Below are 8,396 nucleotides of genomic sequence, written 5' to 3'. Positions count from 1 at the left end.
TTTCATTCTTGACTCGTTTGAAACCGGAAACAACTTGTAGCTTCATTATTGACTAGATTGTGGTTGGACACAACTTGTGGTTTCATTCCAGACTCTTTCGAAGTTGAAAACAACTTGTAGCTTCATTTTCAGTTGTTTGAAATTGGAATCAACTTGTAGTTCCATTCTTGACTCGTTTGAGCCCGGAAACAACTTGTAGATTCATTATTGACTAGATTGAAGTTGGAAACAACTTGTGTCTTCATTCCAGACTTGTTTGAATTTGAAAATAACTTGTAGCTTCATATTCAGTTGTTTGAAATTGGAATCAACTTGTAGTTACATTCTTGACTCGTTTGAGCCCGGAAACAACTTGTAGCTTCATTATTGACTAGATTGAAGTTGGAAACAACTTGTGGCTTCATTCCAGACTCGTTTGATGTTGAAAGCAACTTGTAGCTTCATTTTCAGTTGTTTGAAATTGGATCAACATGTAGCTTCATTATTGACTCGTTTGAGCCCGAACACAACTTGTAGCTTCATTATTGACTAGATTGAAGTTGGAAACAACTTGTAGCTTTATTCCAGACTCTTTTGAAATTGAAAATAACTTGTAGCTTCATTTTCAGTTTTTTGAAATTGGAATCGACTTGTAGTTTCATTCTTGACTCGTTTGAACCCGGAAACAACTTGTAGCTTCATTAAGGTTGGAAACAACTTGTGGCTTCATTCCAGACTCTTTCGAAGATGAAAACAACTTGTAGCTTCATTTTCAGTTGTTTGAAATTGGAATCAACTTGTAGTCCATTCTTGACTCGTTTGAGCCCAGAAACAACTTGTAGCTTCATTATTGACTTGATTGAAGTTGGAAACAACTTGAGGCTTCATTCCAGACTCCTTTGAAGTTGAAAGAAACTTGTAGCTTCATTTTCAGTTGTTTGAAATTGGATCAACATGTAGTTTCATTATTGACTCGTTTAAGCCCGGAAACAACTTGTAGCTTCATTATTGACTCGATTGAAGTTGGAAACAACCTGTAGCTTCATTCCTGACTCGTTCGAAGTTGAAAACAACTTGTAGCTTCATTTTCGGTTGTCTGAAATTGGATCAACTTGTAGTTTCATTCTTGACTCTTTTGAGCCTGAAAATAACTTGTAGCTTCATTATTGATTAGATTGTACGTGGAAACAACTTGTAGCTTCATTCTAGACTTGTTTGAAGTTGAAAACGACTTGTAACTTCATTTTTCGTTGTTTGAAATTGGAATCAACTTTTAGTTTCATTCTTGACTCATTTGAGCCTGGAAACAACTTGTAGCTTCATTATTGACTCGATTGAAGTTGGAATCAACTTGTAGCTTTATTACAGACTCGTTTGAAGTTGAAAGCAACTTGTAGCTTCATTTTTGGTTGTTTGAAATTGGATCAACTTGTAGTTTCATTATTGACTCGTTTGAACTTGGAAACAACTTGTAGCTTCATTATTGACTAGATTGAGATTGGAAACAACTTGTGGTTTCATTCCAGACTCTTTCAAAGTAGAAAACAACTTGTACTTCATTTTCAGTTGTTTGAAATTGGAATAAAATTGTAGTTCTATTCTTGACTCGTTTGAGCACGGAAACAACTTGTAGCTTCATTATTGACTAGATTGAAGTTGGAAACAACTTGTGGCTTCATTCCAGACTCGTTTGATGTTGAAAGCAACTTGTAGCTTCATTTTCAGTTGTTTGAAATTGGATTAACATGTAGCTTAATTATTGACTCGTTTGAGCCTGAACACAACTTGTAGCTTCATTATTGACTAGATTGAAGTTGGAAACAACTTGTAGCTTTATTCCAGACTCTTTTGAAATTGAAAACAACTTGTAGCTTCATTTTCAGTGGTTTGAAATTGGAATCAACTTGTAGTTTCATTCTTGACTCGTTTGAACCCGGAAACAACTTGTAGCTTCATTAAGGTTGGAAACAACTTGTGGCTTCATTCCAGACTCTTTCGAAGATGAAAACAACTTGTAGCTTCATTTTCAGTTGTTTGAAATTGGAATCAACTTGTAGTCCATTCTTGACTCGTTTGAGCCCAGAAACAACTTGTAGCTTCATTATTGACTCGATTGAAGTTGGAATCAACTTTTAGCTTCAATCCAGACTTGTTTGAAGTTGAAAGCAACTTGTAGCTTCATTTTCGGTTGTTTGAAATTGGATCAACATGTAGTTTCATTTTTGACTCGTTTGAGCCCGGAAACAACTTGTAGCTTCATTATTGACTCGATTGAAGTTGGAAACAACCTGTAGCTTCATTCCTGACTCGTTTGGAGTTGAAAACAAATTTAGCTTCATTCCAGACTCGTTTGAAGTTGAAAACAACTTGTAGCTTCATTTTCGGTTGTTTGAAATTGGATCACCTTGTAGTTTCATTCTTAACTCGTTTGAGCCCGAAAACAACTTGTACCTTCATTACCGAGTAGATTGAACGTGGAAACAACTTTGAACTTCATTCCAGACTCATTTCAAGTTGAAAATGACTTGTAGCTTCATTTTTGGTTGTTTGAAATTGGATCAACTTGTAGTTTCATTATTGACTCGTTTGAGACCGAACACAACTTGTAGCTTCATTATTGACTCGATTGAAGTTGGAAACAACCTGTAGCTTCATTCCTGACTCGTTTGAAGTTGAAAACAACTTGTAGCTTCATTTTCGGTTGTCTGAAATTGGTACAACTTGTAGTTTCATTCTTGACTCTTTTGAGCCTGAAAATAACTTGTAGCTTCATTATTGACTAGATTGAACGTGGAAACAACTTGTAGCTTCATTAAGACTCGTTTGAAGTTGAAAACGACTTGTAACTTCATTTTTCGTTGTTTGAAATTGGAATCAACTTGTAGTTTCATTCTTGACTCGTTTGAGCCTGGAAACAACTTGTAGCTTCATTATTGACTCGATTGAAGTTGGAATCAACTTGTAGCTTTATTCCAGACTTGGTTGAAGTTGAAAGCAACTTGTAGCTTCATTTTCGGTTGGTTGAAATTGGATCAACTTGTAGTTTCATTATTAACTCGTTTGAGCCCGAACACAACTTGTAGCTTCATTATTGACTAGATTGATGTTGGAAACAACTTGTAGCTTCATTCCAGACTCTTTTGAAGTTGAAAACAACTTGTAGCTTCATTTTCAGTTGTTTGAAATTGGAATCAACTTGTAATTTCATTCTTGACTCGTTTGAAACCGGAAACAACTTGTAGCTTCATTATTGACTAGATTGAGGTTGGACACAACTTGTGGTTTCATTCCAGACTCTTTCGAAGTTGAAAACAACTTGTAGCTTCATTTTCAGTTGTTTGAAATTGGAATCAACTTGTAGTTCCATTCTTGACTCGTTTGAGCCCGGAAACAACTTGTAGATTCATTATTGACTAGATTGAAGTTGGAAACAGCTTGTGGCTTCATTCCAGACTTGTTTGAAGTTGAAAATAACTTGTAGCTTCATATTCGGTTGTTTGAAATTGGAATCAACTTGTAGTACCATTCTTGACTCGTTTGAGCCCGGAAACAACTTGTAGCTTCATTATTGACTAGATTGAAGTTGGAAACAACTTGTGGCTTCATTCCAGACTCGTTTGATGTTGAAAGCAACTTGTAGCTTCATTTTCAGTTGTTTGAAATTGGATCAACATGTAGCTTCATTATTGACTCGTTTGAGCCCGAACACAACTTGTAGCTTCATTATTGTCTAGATTGAAGTTGGAAACAACTTGTAGCTTTATTCCAGACTCTTTTGAAATTGAAAATAACTTGTAGCTTCATTTTCAGTTTTCTGAAATTGGAATCGACTTGTAGTTTCATTCTTGACTCGTTTGAACCCGGAAACAACTTGTAGCTTCATTAAGGTTGGAAACAACTTGTGGCTTCATTCCAGACTCTTTCGAAGATGAAAACAACTTGTAGCTTCATTTTCAGTTGTTTGAAATTGGAATCAACTTGTAGTCCATTATTGACTCGTTTGAGCCCAGAAACAACTTGTAGCTTCATTATTGACTAGATTGAAGTTGGAAACAACTTGAGGCTTCATTCCAGACTCCTTTGAAGTTGAAAGAAACTTGTAGCTTCATTTTCGGTTGTTTGAAATTGGATCAACATGTAGTTTCATTATTGACTCGTTTAAGCCCGGAAACAACTTGTAGCTTCATTATTGACTCGATTGAAGTTGGAAACAACCTGTAGCTTCATTCTTGACTCGTTCGAAGTTGAAAACAACTTGTAGCTTCATTTTCGGTTGTCTGAAATTGGATCAACTTGTAGTTTCATTCTTGACTCTTTTGAGCCTGAAAATAACTTGTAGCTTCATTATTGATTAGATTGTACGTGGAAACAACTTGTAGCTTCATTCTAGACTTGTTTGAAGTTGAAAATGACTTGTAACTTCATTTTTCGTTGTTTGAAATTGGAATCAACTTTTAGTTTCATTCTTGACTCATTTGAGCCTGGAAACAACTTGTAGCTTCATTATTGACTCGATTGAAGTTGGAATCAACTTGTAGCTTTATTACAGACTCGTTTGAAGTTGAAAGCAACTTGTAGCTTCATTTTTGGTTGTTTGAAATTGGATCAACTTGTAGTTTCATTATTGACTCGTTTGAACTTGGAAACAACTTGTAGCTTCATTATTGACTAGATTGAGATTGGAAACAACTTGTGGTTTCATTCCAGACTCTTTCAAAGTAGAAAACAACTTGTACTTCATTTTCAGTTGTTTGAAATTGGAATAAAATTGTAGTTCTATTCTTGACTCGTTTGAGCACGGAAACAACTTGTAGCTTCATTATTGACTAGATTGAAGTTGGAAACAACTTGTGGCTTCATTCCAGACTCGTTTGATGTTGAAAGCAACTTGTAGCTTCATTTTCAGTTGTTTGAAATTGGATCAACATGTAGCTTCATTATTGACTCGTTTGAGCCCGAACACAACTTGTAGCTTCATTATTGTCTAGATTGAAGTTGGAAACAACTTGTAGCTTTATTCCAGACTCTTTTGAAATTGAAAATAACTTGTAGCTTCATTTTCAGTTTTCTGAAATTGGAATCGACTTGTAGTTTCATTCTTGACTCGTTTGAACCCGGAAACAACTTGTAGCTTCATTAAGGTTGGAAACAACTTGTGGCTTCATTCCAGACTCTTTCGAAGATGAAAACAACTTGTAGCTTCATTTTCAGTTGTTTGAAATTGGAATCAACTTGTAGTCCATTATTGACTCGTTTGAGCCCAGAAACAACTTGTAGCTTCATTATTGACTAGATTGAAGTTGGAAACAACTTGAGGCTTCATTCCAGACTCCTTTGAAGTTGAAAGAAACTTGTAGCTTCATTTTCGGTTGTTTGAAATTGGATCAACATGTAGTTTCATTATTGACTCGTTTAAGCCCGGAAACAACTTGTAGCTTCATTATTGACTCGATTGAAGTTGGAAACAACCTGTAGCTTCATTCTTGACTCGTTCGAAGTTGAAAACAACTTGTAGCTTCATTTTCGGTTGTCTGAAATTGGATCAACTTGTAGTTTCATTCTTGACTCTTTTGAGCCTGAAAATAACTTGTAGCTTCATTATTGATTAGATTGTACGTGGAAACAACTTGTAGCTTCATTCTAGACTTGTTTGAAGTTGAAAATGACTTGTAACTTCATTTTTCGTTGTTTGAAATTGGAATCAACTTTTAGTTTCATTCTTGACTCATTTGAGCCTGGAAACAACTTGTAGCTTCATTATTGACTCGATTGAAGTTGGAATCAACTTGTAGCTTTATTACAGACTCGTTTGAAGTTGAAAGCAACTTGTAGCTTCATTTTTGGTTGTTTGAAATTGGATCAACTTGTAGTTTCATTATTGACTCGTTTGAACTTGGAAACAACTTGTAGCTTCATTATTGACTAGATTGAGATTGGAAACAACTTGTGGTTTCATTCCAGACTCTTTCAAAGTAGAAAACAACTTGTACTTCATTTTCAGTTGTTTGAAATTGGAATAAAATTGTAGTTCTATTCTTGACTCGTTTGAGCACGGAAACAACTTGTAGCTTCATTATTGACTAGATTGAAGTTGGAAACAACTTGTGGCTTCATTCCAGACTCGTTTGATGTTGAAAGCAACTTGTAGCTTCATTTTCAGTTGTTTGAAATTGGATTAACATGTAGCTTCATTATTGACTCGTTTGAGCCTGAACACAACTTGTAGCTTCATTATTGACTAGATTGAAGTTGGAAACAACTTGTAGCTTTATTCCAGACTCTTTTGAAATTGAAAACAACTTGTAGCTTCATTTTCAGTGGTTTGAAATTGGAATCAACTTGTAGTTTCATTCTTGACTCGTTTGAACCCGGAAACAACTTGTAGCTTCATTAAGGTTGGAAACAACTTGTGGCTTCATTCCAGACTCTTTCGAAGATGAAAACAACTTGTAGCTTCATTTTCAGTTGTTTGAAATTGGAATCAACTTGTAGTCCATTCTTGACTCGTTTGAGCCGAGAAACAACTTGTAGCTTCATTATTGACTAGATTGAAGTTGGAAACAACTTGAGGCTTCATTCCAGACTCCTTTGAAGTTGAAAGAAACTTGTAGCTTCATTTTCGGTTGTTTGAAATTGGATCAACATGTAGTTTCATTTTTGACTCGTTTGAGCCCGGAAACAACTTGTAGCTTCATTATTGACTCGATTGAAGTTGGAAACAACCTGTAGCTTCATTCCTGACTCGTTTGAAGTTGAAAACAAATTTAGCTTCATTCCAGACTCGTTTGAAGTTAAAAACAACTTGTAGCTTCATTTTCGGTTGTTTGAAATTGGATCACCTTGTAGTTTCATTCTTAACTCGTTTGAGCCCGAAAACAACTTGTACCTTCATTACCGAGTAGATTGAACGTGGAAACAACTTGTAGCTTCATTCCAGACTCATTTCAAGTTGAAAATGACTTGTAGCTTCATTTTTGGTTGTTTGAAATTGGATCAACTTGTAGTTTCATTATTGACTCGTTTGAGACCGAACACAACTTGTAGCTTCATTATTGACTCGATTGAAGTTGGAAACAACCTGTAGCTTCATTCCTGACTCGTTTGAAGTTGAAAACAACTTGTAGCTTCATTTTCGGTTGTCTGAAATTGGTACAACTTGTAGTTTCATTCTTGACTCTTTTGAGCCTGAAAATAACTTGTAGCTTCATTATTGACTAGATTGAACGTGGAAACAACTTGTAGCTTCATTAAGACTCGTTTGAAGTTGAAAACGACTTGTAACTTCATTTTTCGTTGTTTGAAATTGGAATCAACTTGTAGTTTCATTCTTGACTCGTTTGAGCCTGGAAACAACTTGTAGCTTCATTATTGACTCGATTGAAGTTGGAATCAACTTGTAGCTTTATTCCAGACTTGGTTGAAGTTGAAAGCAACTTGTAGCTTCATTTTCGGTTGGTTGAAATTGGATCAACTTGTAGTTTCATTATTAACTCGTTTGAGCCCGAACACAACTTGTAGCTTCATTATTGACTAGATTGATGTTGGAAACAACTTGTAGCTTCATTCCAGACTCTTTTGAAGTTGAAAACAACTTGTAGCTTCATTTTCAGTTGTTTGAAATTGGAATCAACTTGTAATTTCATTCTTGACTCGTTTGAAACCGGAAACAACTTGTAGCTTCATTATTGACTAGATTGAGGTTGGACACAACTTGTGGTTTCATTCCAGACTCTTTCGAAGTTGAAAACAACTTGTAGCTTCATTTTCAGTTGTTTGAAATTGGAATCAACTTGTAGTTCCATTCTTGACTCGTTTGAGCCCGGAAACAACTTGTAGATTCATTATTGACTAGATTGAAGTTGGAAACAGCTTGTGGCTTCATTCCAGACTTGTTTGAAGTTGAAAATAACTTGTAGCTTCATATTCGGTTGTTTGAAATTGGAATCAACTTGTAGTACCATTCTTGACTCGTTTGAGCCCGGAAACAACTTGTAGCTTCATTATTGACTAGATTGAAGTTGGAAACAACTTGTGGCTTCATTCCAGACTCGTTTGATGTTGAAAGCAACTTGTAGCTTCATTTTCAGTTGTTTGAAATTGGATCAACATGTAGCTTCATTATTGACTCGTTTGAGCCCGAACACAACTTGTAGCTTCATTATTGTCTAGATTGAAGTTGGAAACAACTTGTAGCTTTATTCCAGACTCTTTTGAAATTGAAAATAACTTGTAGCTTCATTTTCAGTTTTCTGAAATTGGAATCGACTTGTAGTTTCATTCTTGACTCGTTTGAACCCGGAAACAACTTGTAGCTTCATTAAGGTTGGAAACAACTTGTGGCTTCATTCCAGACTCTTTCGAAGATGAAAACAACTTGTAGCTTCATTTTCAGTTGTTTGAAATTGGAATCAACTTGT

This window comes from Daucus carota, chromosome 3 (genome assembly GCF_001625215.2).
Source record: "Daucus carota subsp. sativus chromosome 3, DH1 v3.0, whole genome shotgun sequence".
Lineage (NCBI taxonomy): Eukaryota > Viridiplantae > Streptophyta > Magnoliopsida > Apiales > Apiaceae > Daucus > Daucus carota.
This window is presented reverse-complemented; position numbering follows the sequence as displayed.